Source organism: Miniopterus schreibersii (genome assembly GCF_964146895.1).
Source record: "Miniopterus schreibersii genome assembly, chromosome: X".
NCBI lineage: Eukaryota > Metazoa > Chordata > Mammalia > Chiroptera > Miniopteridae > Miniopterus > Miniopterus schreibersii.
This window is the reverse complement of record NC_138104.1, coordinates 9207736-9228364: the sequence shown is the minus strand read 5'-3', so window position 1 is coordinate 9228364 and position 20629 is coordinate 9207736. Positions and strand designations below refer to the sequence as shown.

At 37.2% G+C, this 20629-nt stretch overlaps 1 pseudogene across 1 annotated transcript; it reads left to right on the top strand.

The window, feature by feature from the left end:
- The first annotated feature begins 15834 nt into the window (after positions 1-15834).
- On the top strand, positions 15835-16434 carry LOC308551301 (ferritin heavy chain pseudogene; annotated as a pseudogene). Its single transcript has one exon. The product of its transcript is annotated as a ferritin heavy chain pseudogene (transcript).
- Positions 16435-20629: the final 4195 nt, after the last annotated feature.

Genomic DNA, 20629 nt, shown 5'->3' with positions numbered 1-20629 from the left:
AATGATGAGAGAGTCATTGATTGGCTGCAGCCCTTAACCTGGGCATGTGCCCTGACCGGGAATCAAACCCCTATCTCCTGAATCCTAGGTCAGCGCTCAACCACTGAGCCACACCTGGCTGAGCAGAAATTCTTAATATCACTCCCATTTTACAGATGAGGAAATGGAGGTCCAGAAAAAAATAAGTATCAGCAAATGCCAGTGCTGGGATTTTAAATCAGGTCAAACATTCATTACGTCTGGTCCAACTCTTGACCACTACACATACTGACTCCCACTTTTTACCTACCTCTCAGGGAACTTAGAAATTCTGGTCTTTCTCCATTTGTACATCAGCATCTCATCACTTAAAACATGTTAGATTCTAACATGTGCCCCTGATCAAGTCTCTTAATTTCTATAGTATTCATTCTTGATCTTTGCCTTGGGACTTCTGTATAAAACAGTTTATCTTTAGATAATTATTCTAAGACTTCTGGGAAAGTGAACTTTTGTTGAATGTTCATTATGGGTTAGGTACTTTGCTAATCAATTAGCTAATCAGCTCATTTAATTTCCTCACAAACCCATGATGTGGGTACTATTTTTTTTTTATCAGGTAAGGAATAAAGATCGTTTTACAGATGGAAAAATCGAGGATCGGGGAAGTCTTAACAAAAGATCATCCAAGCAATAACTGGAAATTGGGGCCTGTTAACTCCAAAGTTTGAATTTGTTCTTTTTCCATCAGGCTGCCTGTTAACCTGTATTTGTCCACATCTCAAATCTGACTTGTTGGCTACAGAGCTAAATGTGTTGTTTCTGTTCTTACTGATTCACTATTATTGAGGAGGATAATTGCTTAATTGTGGCACATATTTGTGTTTCACCAGGTGCTGAGTATGATTTTTGCAAGCTGTGTCATTTATTTGTGTAGAGGTTATCGAGAAGGTGGGAAAGTAGTGATGATGCCAGAGTCACTGTCTGGTATCTTTATGCCCTCTACACAGCCAATATCCCATTTCACACCTAACTGATCTAGGAGAAAAACAGAAAGAGAAATGACAAGGTAGGTGCGTGACAAGGTATGGCATGAATCTTCTCCCAGGTGGAAGTTCTTATTCTCACACCAACAACATATCACTCAATTTATGGCAGGATTTTAGTTAGGTAAGAGGTACTAAGATATTCTGGAGTGCCTATTATATGCCAGCCTTCTTCATATGCTATTCATCCATTATACATTCAAAAATATCTGTTGAGCCTTGTTAACATAAGGCATTGTTATAGACATTGGCGATATAGCAGGGAAAAAAACAGGAAAAATACCTGATGTTCTAGAGCTTACACTATAGTGCAAACCAAATAGAATCCTACTATTTTCCCTTCAGCTCCAGCTTTAGCTCCAACCCCTGCACCTTTGCTTTTATTTACCATATAGGGATTCCAAGTGAGAATTCATTTGAAAAATGGACCCTGCTGCCTAGGAAAAATTGAAGTTTGAGAAGGACTATTCTAAACAAATCAGATAATTAGATCTAAAGTAATTCCTAATTTAAACATGATTCTTTGAATCTTAAAATACCTTTTTGTTGGAAGCTAAATAAACGCTTTATTCAGAGAACATCATTCTAAATATGAATCTGTTCTGAGTAATGACTTTTGGCTTAGATGGTAAGACAGATATTTAAACTTTTTTATTCTCAAACTACAACAAAGCCCCAAATAAATTAAAATACTATATTTTTACATTATAACTGGGTGAATTACAGCACTATTGTTCTCTTATTTAAATTTCATTGCAACTGCATAAAGTAGCTGTTATGATCACCTCATTTTGCAGTTTAAGAAACTAATGCTCCGAGAGATTGAGTTACATGCTGCTAGGGAGCAAAAGTTACAGGGCTTACATGAAGATGTGTCTGTATTTCATCCACACAGGTCATATGTGAAAGAGCTGAGATTTGAATCTGTTTAACTACAAAGCCCGAACATTTTTTATTTGAGCAGATACTCTTTTAAGACTGAACATGGCTGTGTTTCTGCTTCTTACACTGATACTAATGAAAGATGGTGTTCAAGAGATTTCGTTAATGCTTTGGCTAAGAAAGAGGAAGAGCAGTGTGGCTCCTACAGCATGTGTCTCCACTGCACTTCCCAGGAGGTCATTTGACCCAGGCCCATGGGATTGACTATGCCAAGGAGGGCCTGCATTTGAAAGAAGGCAGTCTTGCCTCCTGTCAGATTTCAGGGATAAAATTTCAATCAGCTATAAAGGAAAGAATACAATTTATTTATTTCCACTCCTTGAAGGTTTCCTATGATCCTTGCAAAGGCAATCCAGGTTCATGGAGGTGCAATGAAACTTTTAAGAGAAGAGGCATGGGGGCGTGCACATTGTGCTTCTGAGAAAAGCCAACCAAGCAGTATGTATCCAGCTGACTGTATGCCACGATTTCAGCTATGAAGCATGAAGCATAGTACATTATTCCTTATTTGCCCCTCAACTCTGGCTTCCTCAAATACCAATCCCAGAGTCATGTGCAGCTAAAATATTCAGCAAGTCATGGATGCCCTCAATTGGCAGAATATAGCCATGTCTTTGAGAGCAGATACGGTGAAATCCACCAGATGGTGATGTTTCCAAACAAGGTGATGTGGAGCATAATGCGGAAGCTGCCTGGGAGTTCTGAAATGTTTACTGATGCAAAACTAAAAGAATGCTTCTCATGTTGCTCCATAGTCAAAGGGCATGAAGATGATGGATCTATAGAGAGGGGGAAAACAACTTTGGACAGGTTGCTTGGGTTCAGGAATCAATCATTCATTCTCTAAACAAGGAATTCTTTAGCCTACTGGAGATGAAGCTTACCCTCCTGGAGAGCTCTCAGTACTTTATGTCTTAGAGAAAGAGATACATGACTAAAAATTAGGGCTGATGTCAGACATTTCAGCAAGAAAGCAAGTTCCAATGTCTGTCCTAAAATCAACCTAGATGAGGCCCCACGTCCCACATGATCTATATCAGTGGTTGGCAAACTTTCAGAAAGGGCAGGCCACAGCTTTATTTAGACCCTCTAATTTAAGGCTGTACATTCCAGGAATACATTTGAGCAATTGAGTTCTCCTGATTCAACCCTTCATATATGTACAACAAATATGATTTCTTAAGTGTTCAAGGCCATCTTAGAATTCAGCTGCAAAGGCGATTTGGCCACTTTTGTGTGATTCCCCGACTTGACTTTTCCTTGCAGAATATCTCCCTTAATGCTTTAATATATGTTGACAAAATGTAGACCCTAGCGGTCACCTTCTCCTTGGCCTGTGTCATTTTTCTTTGTATTTCCCAGGGGATTAGATTTGTTTCCACAAGTCAAGCCACTGGTATTCTCTTTCCCTGGCCCTCAAGGACCTTCTCTCTTAACTGTGGAGCACATGTAGTCCTCCCTTGCAGGCAGCCTCAATTCCTGCTAAGAATGTTGTACAACAGGCTGAGCACCCTAGACCTATTATAGACTATCAAAGTACCCTGGGTTCACTCACCCTCCTCCTCTTTTCTCTCCTTTTAGCCCTCTTCCTCAAGCTAATTTACTCATTCTCCATAACACACTTAATTATCTCTGCTGCAGCCGAGATGTCTTGTCTGATTACCTGGCCTAGAGTAGATTTCCCTCTTAAAGATGCTCATAAGCACCTTTGTAGCACTAATCACAACTCTAAATTAAAAGTTATTTAAATATGGTTTAATGTCTATTTTCTATACAAGACTTTAAGATCCATGAGGTCAGGAGAAGTATCTATTTTGTTCACCATTATATCTCTGGTAGGCAATAAAGTTAATCATATAATATTCAGTAATAATGAGCACTTATATGTTCCAGACAGTTTTTCTATGTGCGTATGTGTGTGTTATGTGTATATTAATTTACTTAATGCTCACAACAATCTTATAAGATGTGCACTATTATTATACAATTTGAGAGGCAGGGAAATTGAAGCATGGAGACGTTAAGTAGCTTGCCTAAGGTCACATAGCTAAGAAGTGATAGAGCTAAGATTTAAACTCAAGTAATATATAAGGATTCAGAGTCCATGTCTGTAACTATTACATTCTAGTGCATCTTTCCAAGACTAACACATGAATGGAAATGAGGAAAATAAAATGATGTACAGCTCACATATTCCCCAGTTATGATCAAAAGTATTGCTCTTCTTGGATCTCAGAAATGGCTTTTTTGTGTTTGAGACTAGAAACCATATGGAAATAAGCACACGCTTATTGGCACTCTCAATTTAGAGGGGTCAGGCCAAGTAGAATTGTCCTCCACCAGGCTAGCAAAAAAATACCTTAAGCTCAGATCTACTTATATCACACATTGAAAAATACATTCCTAAAAGTCAAATAGATATTTAGGAAGACCTTATCTTTAAGACAAGGCACAGAAAGCTGACAAATACTGTATTATTGGGGTTAATTGTAGGTTTGAGGAATGTGATTTTTTTTTTTTAATTCAAAAGTTTCCATTCACCTGAATTTTTTAATTTAGAAGAGTAAACATAAAACCTCTATTCAGTAAGTTCAAAAACAACAAAGAATTACTTCATGTGACCCCAAACAGAAACTCTATACCCATTAAGCAATAATTTCTCATCCCCCCACTTCATCCCCCAGTAACCCCAAATCTACTTTCCAACTCTGTATTTGCCCAGACTAGATAGTTCATATAAATGACATCACATAATACATGGCCTTTTGTGTCTGGCTTCTTTCACTTAGCATAGTGTTTTCAAGGTTCAGATGAGGGAAAGGAAGTTAAATGTCACATGGGAGTAGGGATGCCAGAGTAAGGCAAAGGATATGCAAGACCCTAGGGGACATGGAAGCAAAGAGATGGAGACAGAAATTTTACAAAATGAATGAGACAGGGAAAAAAGAGACTGGAAAGAATTATATCTTGGAGTTGTAGGAAGGTGTAGGTCTGTGGAGAGGGTAGTCCCAGACTTACCAAAGGGTATCAGAGTAATCACTTGATTTCTGAAATGCTCACAAGCTCCATAACAATTCAGGAACATTTTTTTTCACTGGGAATATACCTCCACATTTATTTTCAAACAGAAGTTTTATTTTTGAAATAAAGCTTCACTTACCCATGGGATTCTGAAGGTTTTCCATATTTATGAAGAAATAGCTTAAACTGTAGAAATCTCCTTTAGAATCTTAGAGGGTCAATTTAATTTTAAGCTATTCATTCCTGAAAAGTTTATTTCCAAAAACAACAATGAGATACCACTATATATTTATTAGAATGGCTAACATTCCGAAAACGGACAACACCAAATGCTGACAAGAATATGGAGCAACAGGAACTTTCATTCATTGCTGGTGGGAATTCAAAATGGTACAGCCACTTTGGATGACAGTTTGCAATTTCTTACAAAACTATACATACTTTTACCACACTATCCAGCAATTACACTCCTTGGTATTTGTCCCCAAGAGTTGAAAATTTACATCCACACAACTTGCACATGTATGCTTACAGCAGCTTAATTTATAACTGCCAAAACTTGGAAGTAACCAAGATATACTTTGATAGGTAAATGGATTTAAAAAACTGTGATATATCCAGGCAATGGAATATTATTCAGCACTACAAAGAGATGATCAATGAAGACGTCGATAAACCTTAAACACATATTGCTAAGTGAAAGAAGCCAATCTGAAAAGGATAGGTACTGTATGATTCCAACAATATGATATTTTGGAAAAGGGAAAGCTATAGAAATGGTAAAAAGATGGCTGGTTGCCAGAGGTTCCAGGGGAGGAAGGGATGAAAATGTGGAGCACAAGATTATTAAGGCAGTGAAATTACTCTATATGATACCATCATGGTAGACATATGACATTATCCATTTGTTAAAACCCATAGAACTATACAATAGAGTGAACCCTAATATGAACTATGGGCTTCAGTTAATAATAATGTATCAATAATGTATCAATATTGATTCATCAGATGTAACAAATTTACCACAAATGCAAGATATTAATAACAGGAGAAGTTGTGTGTAGGGTTGGGGACTGGAGAGAATGAGTACTTTCTGCTCAATATATCTGTAAACCTAAATCTTTCCTATAAGCAAAGTATATTCATAAAAAAGAAAGGCAAATAAAGAGGCCATGCAAACCCCCTAAAACTTTATTTCCCCTTACGTATTTTGTGGTTGTTGCTATTTATTATCCCTACCAGGATACTACCCCAACTAAAAATCTGGATTTAATTTGGAATAAAACACCCAAAACAAAGACATAAATTTTGATTTCCTGTTCAAACTTTAAGAATTATGAACCAAGGTAACTTAAATCTACAAGAACAAAAGACTGTCTAAAATTCTTGGAATGGCACCAGACGTTCACCACTCAGTTCTTCTTTCAAGTAGCCAGAGGTTACAGTCTGAATGGGATCTTTACAGTAATCCCTCTTTTGAGGGTTTATTATTTTGAATGGAAGCTTGTCCCTGGAGCAATGATATTCTTCCATATTTACTAACTATATTTGTTCATAGTGTTAGTTTTGAACGACCTACCTAGCCATTCTTCCTCACTTATTTCTAGGTGGTTTAAAATAACAGAAATTGATTTCTTCTTTGTTCTGAAGGCCAGAAGTCTAAAATCAAGGCATCAGCAGAGACATACTCCCTTTGAGACTCTAGGTAGAATCCTTCCTTGACTCTTCCTACCTTCTGGTGGTAGCCACCAATCCTTGGTGTTCCTTGGATTAAAGCTTACATCACTTAATATCTGCTTCATCACATGGAATTGGCCATATGTATCTCTCTGGACTCTTTTCCTCTTACAAGAACACTAGTCATATTGTATTAAGGGCCCACCTTACTCCACTATGAACTCATCTTAACTTGATTACATCTGCAACAACCCTATTTCTAAATGAGGTCACATTCTGAGATGATGAGGTTTAGGATTTTAACATATCTTTTTGGGAGAACACAATTCAACCCATAACACTAACAGAAAAATTAGGTCAAGTTGTGGGCATGTTCTGGCCTCTGGCCTGTAGCAAGGTCCTCTCAGAAATGATACCTTCGACTTGGAATAGCCTTGGGACTATAGATAGACCAAACATCCAACTTTCCCTTCCATGTCCAGCATGTTTCCTTAGACACCAGTCTAAACATTCATTCAGGTATTCTACCTAGGCCAGGAGCTCTGTAGAAGCTTTTCAGTCTCACTGGACAGGACTATAGAGTTTCTTGAACCATCAAGCCTGCCAGCTCATACCACATGGGTAGAACCACCTAAAAACAGACCTCTAGCTCCCTAAATTGTTCAATCTTAATTTTGAATGTCCTACGTTAGTCATTCTTTCCCACTTATTCCTGATTCTTTCAGCTTCTGATCTCATGATTCCTCCTAATGATTATGGTTTTGCTTGTTCTTTGGACCTGATGCTCAGCACCATTTTTCCGGCTTTGATCAATATCTTTCACCCTGGGCCTTATTTAAACATACAAAGACCGTATTGTAATCATGCATTGTGAGAAAATACTCTACCATATCTATCCATATACTGGCACAGTAATTCACAGATAGCACTCGTATTGGATCATACTACCTTCATGAATCAGAGCCAAACATCAAGCCATGACCTCTAAGGTTCTAGGCCATTCCATGTGTTGCCATGAAAAATTTGACCATCTTTGACCCAGACAGAACCATCCTTTCTTTATTCTACTAGAGATATCTTTCTGCATTTATTTTCAAAACTGAAAGTACATTTTCTAAATAAACATATATTTTCCCATAAAATTCTGAAGGTTTTACATAGTTATGAACAAATGTCTTATGGTGTAGAGATCTCCTTCAGAATTTTAACAGTGTCAATCTTTTGTCCTCACACCTTCACTGGAACACCTTAGGAAAGTTACCCAATAGCCTCCTAATTATTGCATTCAATAATTTTTTTCAGCCCTCACTCTGCCTGTCTTTACAGTATCATTTGACACTACTCAGCACACCCCATATCTCAAAAATCTGCTCTTTTGACTTAAGAGATATAGCCTCTGCTATTTTCTACAATTTCAATGATCACTTCTTCACAGGCCCCTTTGCTCTCTCCACTCCCTCTGAGTATTCTTTAATCATTGGTAATTTTCCTGCTTTTCTCTTTGGGCTTTCTCTTCTCATGCTACACCCTCTCTGGGTGATCCCATTTACTACCATGACTTCAGTTATATATTAATGATTTCCAAATCTGTATCTCAAGCCTTGGCTTCTTTTCTGAGTTCCAGACCTGTGTATCAGGTTACTGAACAAACATCTCTAAGATAATCTACGGGCACCTCACATTTAACGTGTCCAAACAAATCTCTCTTACTGCTATATTGCCTACCTCAATGAAAGTACCATCAGCTTAGATATTTCCACCCATCTCACCCCTCACATCTGATCTACAAGCTCTGCCTCTCTTAATTGACGCTTTTTCTTTGTACTTCCTACCTTTACCCTAGTTTGATCCTTTATTATACTTTGCCTAGACCATTTTAAAACCCTCTTGAGTGGTTTGTCTCTTCAAACTATTCTCCACTTGGCATTCAGAGTGAAAATGTCACAGCATAAAATTCTTCAGCTGCTATCCATTGCTTACAGGATAAAGTTCAGTTTCTTAAGTGAGGCACTCAAGAAGAGGCCTTTTTCACTTTGAACCTCATCTTTTGATTTGCTACACTTCCTCCCCAAAGCTCAAGTCTTATCAAAGTACTTATAGGATCCCAATATGTAGTATTGTTTTATGCCTTTACTTAAACTTCTCTCTCTGCCTGGAAGACTCTCCATGCTTCACCCCAAATTGCTTAGAAAAGGCTTAGGGCCAGACCTCCTGTCTAAAGATCAGATAAGAAAAAGGTGGACCTATGAGAGAGCTTACCCTTGTGGGAAGTGCCAGCAGACATTCTGTTGAACAATTGCTCCCTTTGCATCTGGGCCCTGGAGCACTATAGCACAGGGACCTTGGATCACTGCCAGAAGCTTCAGGGTACAGACAAATTCTGTGGTGGGCTCTTCCGGATGTATGTCAGTTCCGGGTGAGGCTTTGAGGCTGCCAAGTTCTCAGGCTGAATCTCCTGTTGGTAGGCTGACAGTTTCTCCATGCCCTAGGTGCCAACATTGTGAAGGTTTCTGCTGGGGGGGAGGTGTCCAGTTTTACACAGTTCCACTGACAGCTAGACCTACACTTGCCTTATGACCTGACTCAAAATCAGATTGGTGACTGAAATGTTCACATCTGCATTGGCTCCTGAACTCTCTTGTGGCTTGCCCACAGTATTCAACCTTCAAAAGGCTTCTTTTTCTAAATACCTTAAAGGATGGGCTCTCTCCCTCAACATCTCCCGCAACATTAATTCCATCAGCCAATATTTATTGACAGAGAATTATACACCAAGCCCTTTACTAAGTACTGAGGACAAAGCAATGTACAAAAAATAGGCACACACAGATACACACACACACACAATCACTGCCTTTTTAGAAGCTTACAATCCCGTGTGGAAGATGGACACTAAATACAAAGGTATATAAATATTTCAGTTAATAACAGTTGTGAAGGAAAAAGTGCAATGAAGCAAAAGTATAAGGTTCTATTAAGGAACAGGACCTTTATTAGCCTGATATTCTGGAGAAGTGAAATTCCTCAAATGAGTATAAAACAATTGCTTTTCTATTGAAATTTTAAGTTTTCTTCTCTATTTGTATGAATTTTTATACATTAAAGCTATTAACCCCTTCTCTATCGTATTTGTCTAATGATTAGGTTTAAGTTATGCATTTTTGGTACAATTATCACAGAAATGATGCTTTGCATTGCATCTTATCAGGCGGCTTATGATTTGAATGTATTCTAATAATAATAATGTTCACTTTGATCACTTGGTAAAGGTGGTACCTGCCAGTCTCTTTCACTGTGAATTTACTCTGTTGTTCTGTGTATTATTTTTTTTTATTCATAAGCTGTCTCCACTCACTAGAATATAAACTACACAAGGGCAGAATTTTATCTGTTTTGTATAACTATTCCCACTGGGCTGAACCATGGCTGGCACAGAGTAAATTTTATATCAGTGTATGTTGAATGAATAACTGAAATAGCCCTACTCGATCTGGCCTCATCTACCTCTTCATCATTTCTCCACTCACCCTTCATGCTTTACAGAACACACTTTATTATTCCCTGTTCATTTACCAGGATTCTTGACTATACTGTAAGCTCCATCAGGGCTGGGATCACACTCACCACAGTATCTTCAGCATCTAGCATAGTGCCTGGCACCAGAGTTGGCACTCAACAAATGTTTGTTGAAGTATGGAAAGTTTTACAGATGTTCAGAAAGTTCTGAATAAGGAGGAAGTTCATTTTTATTTGGGTGAATTGATAAGAAAATGCTTCATAAACAGATGTCATTTAAACAGATCCTTTAAAGTGATGGAGCTTTTTGACATAGTCCAGGTAATCCTGGCAAGAAGTGATGTGATAATAGCTTTAGACTCTGAGTACAGAGTGTTTAGAGCTTTTTAAGTACCCACATTAACAAAAGAAAAATAGAAATCATATAATCATCTAAATAGATATAGACAAAGCATTTGAGAAAATCCATTATCCAGGTATGACAACTCTTTATTATGTTGAGGTATGGATATAAGGGATTATACCTCAACATAATAAAGGCCATATATGACAAACACACAGCTAACATCATACTCAATGGTGACAAGCTGGAAACTTTTTCTAAGATCAGAAACAAGACAAGGATGCCCACCCTCACCACTTTTATTCAACACAGTATTGGAAGTCCTAGCCACAGCAGCTAGGCAAGAAAAAGAAATAAAATGTATCCAAATTGAAAAGGAAGAAGTAAAATTGTCACTATTTGCAGATAACATGATACTATATATAGGAAAACCTTAAAGACTCTACCAAAAAAAAAAAAAAAAAAAAGGTTAGAACTAATAAATGCATTTAGTAAAGTTGCAAGATACAAAATCAATATACAGAAACTGTGGCATTTCTATGCAATAATAATAAACTATCAAAAAGAGAAATTAAGAAAACAATGCCATTTATAATTGCAGCAAAAAATACCTAATAATAAATTTAAACAAGGGGAAGTGAAAGACCTATACACTAAATCTATATGATATTGATAAAAGAAAATAAAGAAAACAAATAAATGAAAAGATATTCCATGTTCATTAATTGGAAGAATTAATATTGTTAAAATGCCTATACTACCTAAAGCAGTCTACAGATTCAATGCAATCCCTATCAAAATTCCAAAGGCATGTTTCACAGACCTAGAACAAATAATTCTAAAATTTATATAGAACCACAAAAGGTCCTGAATACCCAAAGCAATCTTATGAAAGAATAAAGCTGGAAGTATGACATGCCTGATTTCAAACTATATTACAAAGCTATAGTAATTAAAACAGTATGACATTGGCATTTAAAAAAACTAAACACAAAGATCAATGGAACACAAAAAAGATGCCAAAAATAAACCCAGACATATAAGGACAATTACTTTACAACAAAGCCAAGAACATACAGTGGAAAAAAGATAGTCTCTTCAATAAATGGTATTGGCAAAACTGGATAGCCACATGCAGAATAATGGAACTAGACTATCATAAAACATACTTAAAAATTAACAATATTAGTTAAAGACTTTAATGTAAGACATAAAACCATAAAATTCTTAGGAATAAAAAAAGCCCCATATATATGCTGTCTACAAGAGACCCACCTCAGAATGAAAGGTACACACAAACCAAAAGTGAAGGGATGGAAAAATATATTTTATGAAAATGAAAATGAAAAGAAGCTAGGGTCGGATGAAATAGACTTTAAAGGCTATAAAAAGAGACAAAGGTGAACACTACATAATAATAAAGGAATCAACCCAACAAGAGAATATGACCCCTGTAAACATTTATGCACCCAACATAGGAGCATCCACATATATAAAGCAAATCTTGATGGACAAGGGAGAGACTAACAGCAATACAGTCAGAGTAGGAGACTTTATCACTGCATTAATATCAATGAATAGATCTTTCAAACAGAAAATCAACAAGAAAACATTGGCCTTAAATGACACAGATGGATCAGATGAATTTAATTGATATCTTCAGAGCATTTCACCCACAAGCAGCAGAATATACATTCTTTTCAAGTGTACATGGAACATTTATTAGGATAGACCAGATGTAAGGACACAAAAATAAATCTCAATAAATTTAAGAAGGTTGAAATCATATCAAGCACCTTCTTCAACAAAAGTGGTATGAAATGAGAAACCAATTACAAAAAAACCCTGAAAAACACACAAACATATGGAGGATAAATAAAATGTTACTATACAATGAGTGAACTAACAATGAGATCAAGGGAAAAAGTCAAAAGATACCTTCAGGCAAATGAGAATAAAAACACAACGAAAAAATTATGGGACACAGCAAAAGCAGTCTTAAGAGGGAAATTACAGTCCTACCTCAAGAAACTTCTCAAATAAATAGTCTAACCTTACATGTGAAGGAACTAGAAAAACAACAACACACAAAGCCCAAAGTGAGTATTAGGAAGGAAATAATAATCAGCATGAAAATAAACAGAATAGAGTCTAAAAAAACAAGACAAAAAAAATCAATGAAACCAAGAGCTGGTTCTTTGAAAAGATAAACAAGATTGATAAACCTTTAACCATACTCATCAGCAAAAAAGGGAGAAGACCCACATCAATAAAATCCAAAATGAATGAGAAGTAACAACTGACACCACAGAATTACAAAAGGATTATAAGAAAAATATGAAAAACTATAGGCCAACAAGTTGGAAAATCTGGAACAAATGGATAAAGTCCTAGAAACATACAATCTTCCAAATCTGAATCAAGAAGAAACAAAAAACCTGAACAGAATAATTACAACTAATGAAATCAAAGCAGTAATAATAATAATAATAAACCCAAGAAACAGAAGTCTTGGACCAGATGGCTTTACAGGTGAATTTTACCAAATATTCAATGAATTACTAACACCTATCCTTCTCAAATTATTCTAAAAAATTCAAGAGGAGGGAAGACTTCCAAACTCATTTTATGAGGCCAGAATTATCCCAATTCCAAAAATAGGTGAAGGAACTACAAAGAAAGAAAATTATATAGACCAATATCCCTTATGAACATGCATGCAAAATTCCTCAACAAAATATTAAACAACTGAATTCAGCATTACATTATAAAGATCATACACCATGACCAAGTGGGATTTATTCATGGGATGCAAGGTTGGTACAACATTCGCAAATCAATTAACACAATACACAACATAAAGAAAATGGAGAAAAGTTACATGATCATATCAATAGATGCAGAAAAAAGCATTTGTCAAAATCCATCACCTATGTATGAAAAAAACTCGTGGCAAAGTGGGAATAGTGGGAACATACTTCAACATAATAAAAGCCAATTATCACAAACCCACAGCTAACATGATATTCAGTGGGGAAAATTAAAGCATTTCCCTTAAGATCAGGAACAAGACAGGGGTGTCCACTTTCCCCACTCTTATTCAACATAGTACTGGAAGTCCTAGCCACAGCCATCAGACAAAAAGAAACAATAAAAGGCATCCAAACTGGAAAGGAGGAAGTAAAACTGTCATTATTTGCAGATGACATGATATTGTACATAGAAAATCCTAAAGATTCCACCAAATAACTACTAGAATTGATAAGTGAATTCATTAAAGTAGCAGGATACAAAATATTCAAAAATCAATTGCATTTTTATACATCAATAATGAACTATCAGAAAGGAAAACTAAGAAAACAATCTCATTTATAATGGCATCAAAAAAATACCCAGGAATAAATTTAACCAAGGAGATAAAAGACCTATACTTGGAAAATTCTAAGAAACTGAAGAAAGAAATTGAAGAAGATACAAATAACCCGGCCAGGCGTGGCTCAGCGGTTGAGCATCGACCTAGGATCCAGGCGATCAGGGTTTGATTCCCGGTCAGGGCACATGCCCGGGTTGCAGGCTCGATCCCCAGTCGGGGGTGCACAGGAGGCAGCCCATCAATGACTCTCTCATCATTGATGTTTCTGTCTCTCTCTCCCTCTCCTCTCCTCTCTCTGAAATCAATAAAGATATATTAAAAAAAAAAAAAAGATACAAATAAATGGAAGCATAACCATGTTAATGGAAGAATTAACATTATTAAAATGTCCTACTACCCAAAGCAATCTATAGATTCAAAGCAATTCCAATCAAAATACAATGGCATATTTCACAGAACTAGAAAAAATATTCCAAACATTTACATGGAACCACAAATGTCCCCGAATAGTCACAGCAATCTTGAGAAAATGAGCATAGCCAGAGGTTTTATGCTACCTGATATCAAACTATACTAAAATGCTATAATAACCAAAACAGCTTGTAACTGGCATAAAAACAGACACATAAATCAGTGGAACAGAAAAGAGGGCCCAGAAATAAACCCACAACTATATGCTCAATTAATATTTGACAAAGGAGGAAAAAAACATACAATGGCGTAAAGACAGTCTATTCAATAAATGATGTTGAGAAAATTAGACAGACACATGCAAAAAAATGAAACTAGATCATCTGCTTACACCATATACAAAAACAAACTCAAAATAGATAAAAGACTTAAATGTAAGACTGAAAACCATAAAACACCTGAAAGATAATATAGGCAGGGAAATCTCAGACATTTCTCTTAGCAATATTTTTTTTTGGATATATCTCCTTGGGCAAGGGATACAAAAGAAAAAATAATCAAATGGGACTACATAAAACTGAAACGTTTTTGCACAGCAAAGGAAACCATCAACAAAATGACAAGGGGTTAATATCCAAATTTTATAAAGAATTTGTACAACTCAACACCAAAGAAACAAGCAATTCCATTTAAAAATGGAGAGAAGACCTAAATAGACACTTCTCCAAAGACAACATATAGATGGCCAATAGACATATGAAAAGATGTTCAATGTTACTAATAGTCAGAGAAATACACATTAAAACCACAATAAGATATCACCTCACACCTGTCAGAAAGGCTATCATCAATAAATCAACAAACAACAAGTGTTGGTGAGGATGTGAAGAAAAGGAAACCCTCCTGCACTGCTGGTGGGAATGCAGACTGGTGCAAACACTATGGAAAACAGTAGGGAGATTCCTCAAAAATTAAAAATGGAACTGCCTTATGATCCAGTAATTCCACTTCTGGGTATATATCCGAAGAAACCCAAAACACTGATTTGAAAGAATATATGCATCTCCATGTTCATTGCAGTGTTAACAATAGCCAAGGTATAGAAGCAATTCTAGTGCTTATTAATAGATGAGTAAGTAAAAAGATGTGGTACATATATACAACGGAATATTACTTGACCATAAAATTACTAAAAATCTTACCGTTTGCAACAGCATGGAGGGACCTGGCAGGTATGCTAAGTAAAATAAATCAAAGGTAGTCAAATGCCACATGATTTCACTCATATGTGGAATCTAAAGAACAATATAAATTTTTTTTAAATAGCAACAGACACACAGTCTTCACAGAGAGTCTCCATGGTTTCCTGCTTCAAGTGTGCTCTGATGGAGCCCAGAGCTTGACTCATGCCAGCCAGCAGCCCAGATTCAGCCTCTGGCCATCTCCTCATAGGACCTCTGCCAGCCCCAAGGCCCCCGCCAGCACTCCAGCAGTGAAGCCACCTCTCCTTAGCTGCCACCATGAGCATGACCGGGTCCACCTCGCAGGTGTGCCAGAACTACCATCAGGACTCAAGGCCACCATTAACCGCCAGATAGACCTGGAGCTCCGCCCTGCCTACGTCTACTTGTCCATGTCTTACTACTTTGACTGAGATGATGTGGCTTTGAAGAACTTTGCCAAATATTTTCTTCACCAATCTCATGAGGAGAGAACATGCTCAGAAACTGATGAAGCTGCAGAAGCAATGAGGTGGCAGAATCTACCTTCAGGATATAAAGAAACCAGACCGGGATGACTGGGAGAATGGGCTGACTGCAATGGAGTGTGCATTACACTTGGAAAAAAGCGTGAATCAGTCACTACTGGACTTGTACAAACTGGCCACTGACAAAAATGACCCTCATTTGTGTGACTTCATTGAGACTCTACCTGAATAAGCAGGCGAAATCCATCGAAGAGTTGGGTGACCATGCAACCACGTTGCACAGGTGGGGGGCCCTTGAAACTGGCATGGCAGAGTATCTCTTTGACAAGCACACCCTGGGAGACAGTGATGAGAGCTGAGCCTTAGGCTGGCTTCCCATAGCCATGCGGTGACTTCCTGGTCATCAGAGCAATACCTGCATGTTGGAGTTACTGTTATCTTTTCTATAACTTGTACAAATCATCCACTTATGTCTTTCATTTGTATCGTTCCTTCAAATAAAGTAATTTGGTCTCCCTCCCCCCAAAATAGCAACAGACTCAGATATAGAAAACAAATTGATAGTTGCCAAAGGGGGGGGGGGGGCTGGGTGAAAAAGATGAATGGATTATGAATTATAAATTAGTAGTTACAAACGTGTCACAGGAATGTAAAGTACAGCATAGGGAATATTGTCAATTATATTGTAATTGACAGGTGTCAGGTGAGTACTGGAAATATCTGGGGGTATACTCTATAAAATATATAATTGTCTAACCCCTATTCTGTACACCTGAAACTAATACAAAATAATATTTAAATATATATGTGAGTAAAATTTTAATTTAATAAAAAATATATCTGATTAAATGTCAAAAAATATTTTAGTTTGAGCTGAAATAAAGCTAAAATTTATTAACCCTAAAAAAACATATTCCTTTAGGCATTGCATGAAAGATGGATTGTCAAAGGTAAATTTTTAATGTAGACAGGCCTGATAGGGGGCTATTCTTGTAGTCTAGACAACAGATGAGCCTGTCCTGGACTAGACTGGTGACAAGTGAGATGAAGAGAAGCTGTTGGATATAGAACACATGATGGAGGTAAAATTGACAGGACTAGGTGATGAATTAGATGTGAAAGTAAGAGAAAAAGCAAGAATGACCCAGGTTTTTGGCTTCAGCAACTGGGTTGTGCCAATACTGAGATGGAAAAGATTGGAAGAGAGAGAGATTGGCATGGGAGGAAAAAATCAAGAACTCTGTTTTAGCAAGGATAAATTTTGAGTTCTAATCACAATCTCTCAACCTTTACTTGGCTCCAACTTGTTTTTCACTTTCATCAAGACCTCAATTCCCATTCTTCATCTTCACTCTCGAAGTCTGGCAGCCACCTTGTTGCCTTCATTATTTCTCTCCCCAACCCAACTCAGTGGTCTGCTTTGTCAAACATTCCTGTTGAAATTTGCTCTACTTCGTCATTTCTGTCATATCTGTCTTCCTAATCCTCAGTCCTGGACAAACACAGTCATTTCCTTTTTTTCTGTTCCAACTCCCTTTATTGGTTTATAACCTGGGATCCAAAGTTGGGCTTCATGAACCCTCTGACTTATATACCTGTCTGTGCTTTAATCTAAATAGACAACCCATTGTATTTACATTTCCAAAAGTATTCAGGACCTTAATAGAGTTCAAAAACTACTTCATCAAGTGCCAATGGCAAATATTAAAAACAAACAACAATAATTATTCCCATGTAAATTTGTGTTATGGGGCTGCAGTTGGTTCTTTAAAGTCACTTAGTGATGCTTCTTACTCTTTACTCCTGTTAAAAGTTCAGGGGTTGGAGAAATTTGGAGGTAAAAATATTCACAAAGTTATATTTGGTATTGATTTTTTTTACTTATAGATACTTTTCAAGGCATATTGGATATTCATTTAGGCAGGGCAGAGCAAAAAGAACATGGAATCAGGAGGCCCAAGGTGTAGGTCTATTTCTGCCTAAAACTAGTAGTGTGTCTTTGAATAAGTCATTTATCCATCTCTAAGCCTCAGTTTCTTCATCTGTAAATAGAGATAATAATATCTCACAGAGTTTTTTGAGGGTCAAAATTGTAACTAACATTTGTGAAAACATTTTGCACATATCTAAACTACAAACCACATGTTGAAAATGAGAAATGGTGGAACTTTCAAAAGTTTGGCATTTCCTCTTTTGAAGCAAATTGAGATGAAGGGTCACCAGGGCAAAGGCCTGGAAGCAATATGAAGTGAGCAGAGAATTCATAATAGCAATTGATTTAGTGTGTTATGCTGTAAACATACTCCTGGATATATTTTGAAAATCTTCAGCTATAAATCTCCAGGCACTGAGCTGAGCCAAACAGGGAGGGATTCTCCTTGGGTGGAATAATGAAATCCAGGATGTATCTTTTTATTCCCACACTCCATCCACACCCTCATTGTCCCCTGCTGGCAGAATCAGAAAGTATCTCATGCCACAGAAATGTAGAAACATGGAACAGCCTAAGGGCAGAAAGGGGCTGAGAAAAGGCAAGAAATAATTCCTGCTAATTTTCCCTCCCTTTTCCTCTTGCCAAAAAGAAGTAATTTCTTCACCTGGCTCTCTCCCTCCTTGTCAACTTCCTTTCTGTCAGGGAGCTTTGCAGTTTCTTAAGGAACTCTTGGAGACCCATTATTTTTCCAGACCCCAGTGAAAGAATTTTTTACGGTATCAATCTAGGCACTGTGACAAGCAGTGTGTGGAATTAATACCTTCTCAATGCATTGATAATTCAGCTCCAGATTTGTTTCTCAATCTTCCTGCACTGAAGATCAGCCTTGGTGACAGAAAAGAGAGCTACAAGTCTTAAAAGTTCTAGTCAAAGCTTCTCTTCCCAGAATCATGAGTCACCAGGGTTGTTGGCTTAGCTAATGAATAAATATTGAAGCACCACTGGCTTCTTGTTGAATCCTTATGGTTAATGATTCTTCAAAAGTAGATAATTCTAAGTAGTGCCATATATCAATATCATTGAGGTTATGATGTACTGCAGTGTGCTCAATGCAGGGTGCACACTGGAACATATTGAAGGAGATTATTGGAATCAACTGGGACCTAACCACAGAGAATATGATTCATTTGGTCAGAGGATAATGGATGGGTGGAGTGGGCAGGGCATTAGTATATTCTAAAAAGTCCCTAGGTGAAACAGCCTAGCAGTTCCTTAAATGATTAAATATAGAGTTCCCATGCAATTCCACTCTTAGGCATATACCTAAGAGAAGTGAAAACATATCTACACAAATACCTGTACTTGAATGGTTTATAGTACCATTATTCATAATAGCCAAAAGGTGAAACATAACTAAGTATTCTATCAATGGATGAACAGATAAACAAAATATGGTATATTCATAGAGTAGAATATTATTAAGCCATAAAAAGGAATGAAAAACGTATACATACTTCAATTTGGATGAACCTTGAATACATTATGCTAAGTGAAAGAAGCCAGTCAGGAAAGTCCAAATATTATATGATTCCATTAATGTTGGAGTCCAGAATAAGGAAATCTATAAAGACAGCAGGTTGATTAGTAGTTGCTTAGGGCAGGGGTGGAGGATGGGGAGATGGCAGGGTGATAGCAAGTGGGTATGGGATTTCTTTTCAGGATGATGAAAGTGTTCTAAAACTGACTCTGTGGTGATGGTTTGCACATACCTGTGAATATAGTAAAGTCACTGAAATGGGTGAACTGTATGGTGTAAATTATATGTTAGTACAGCTGTGTGAAAGAGGGAGAGAGAAAAAAAAATACTCCCCAGGTGATGTTAATGTGCAGTTGAGGTTGAGAACCACTGTTGTAGTTGAAGGAGCATGCACTTGAAGTTAGAGAGACCGGAATAAAATGACTGTATCTTTAGGTGACCCAGCTGTGGCTCTCTGAGCCTCATTTTCCTTATCTGAAGAATGACAACAATAATTTCTGTCTCATAGGCTTGGAAGGAGGATTTAGTGTGGAGAACAAATAAAAGTATATGTAGAGTCTGACACTTAGTAAGCTGGCACTCTATTAGAGGAAGCTATTGCCATCATTGTTTTTCTTTTCTGCCTGAAGGCTCAGAAGGCCAGCATTAGAAATATCAGTTCTCATTGCTCAAGCTGAAAGAAAATGTTCTGAAGAGTGGAGGGGACCAAGCCAAATATATTATCTGAATGTAAACTCAATAAATGTCCTTTGTGCTGGTAATGTTTTTGGGGGGCCCCATCACAAAGCCCACATTCTCCCATGAGTAAGACTGCAGAGTCATTTTTCACTAAGGGGATGTGTACTTCTTTTATGCCTTTAAAGCTTATGGGAAATAAAATACAGGCCCACGGTGGAACCTATTAGTATTCCCTTGCCTTTCATAATATATTTGCCATCAAATTCTGTCAAATCTACCACTGTAATATGTATTTCAAGTCCACTTGCTTATATCCATTTTCACTGCCACTAGCCTAGACCAGCTTCTAACACTCCTCACCTAATGATTGCAGCATCCTCCTCAACTCTTCAGCCGTATCTCTTATTATTCCCTGCCTCCTAAACCTCTTTTCTGTAGGTACCAGTGATTACATAGATGTATGCG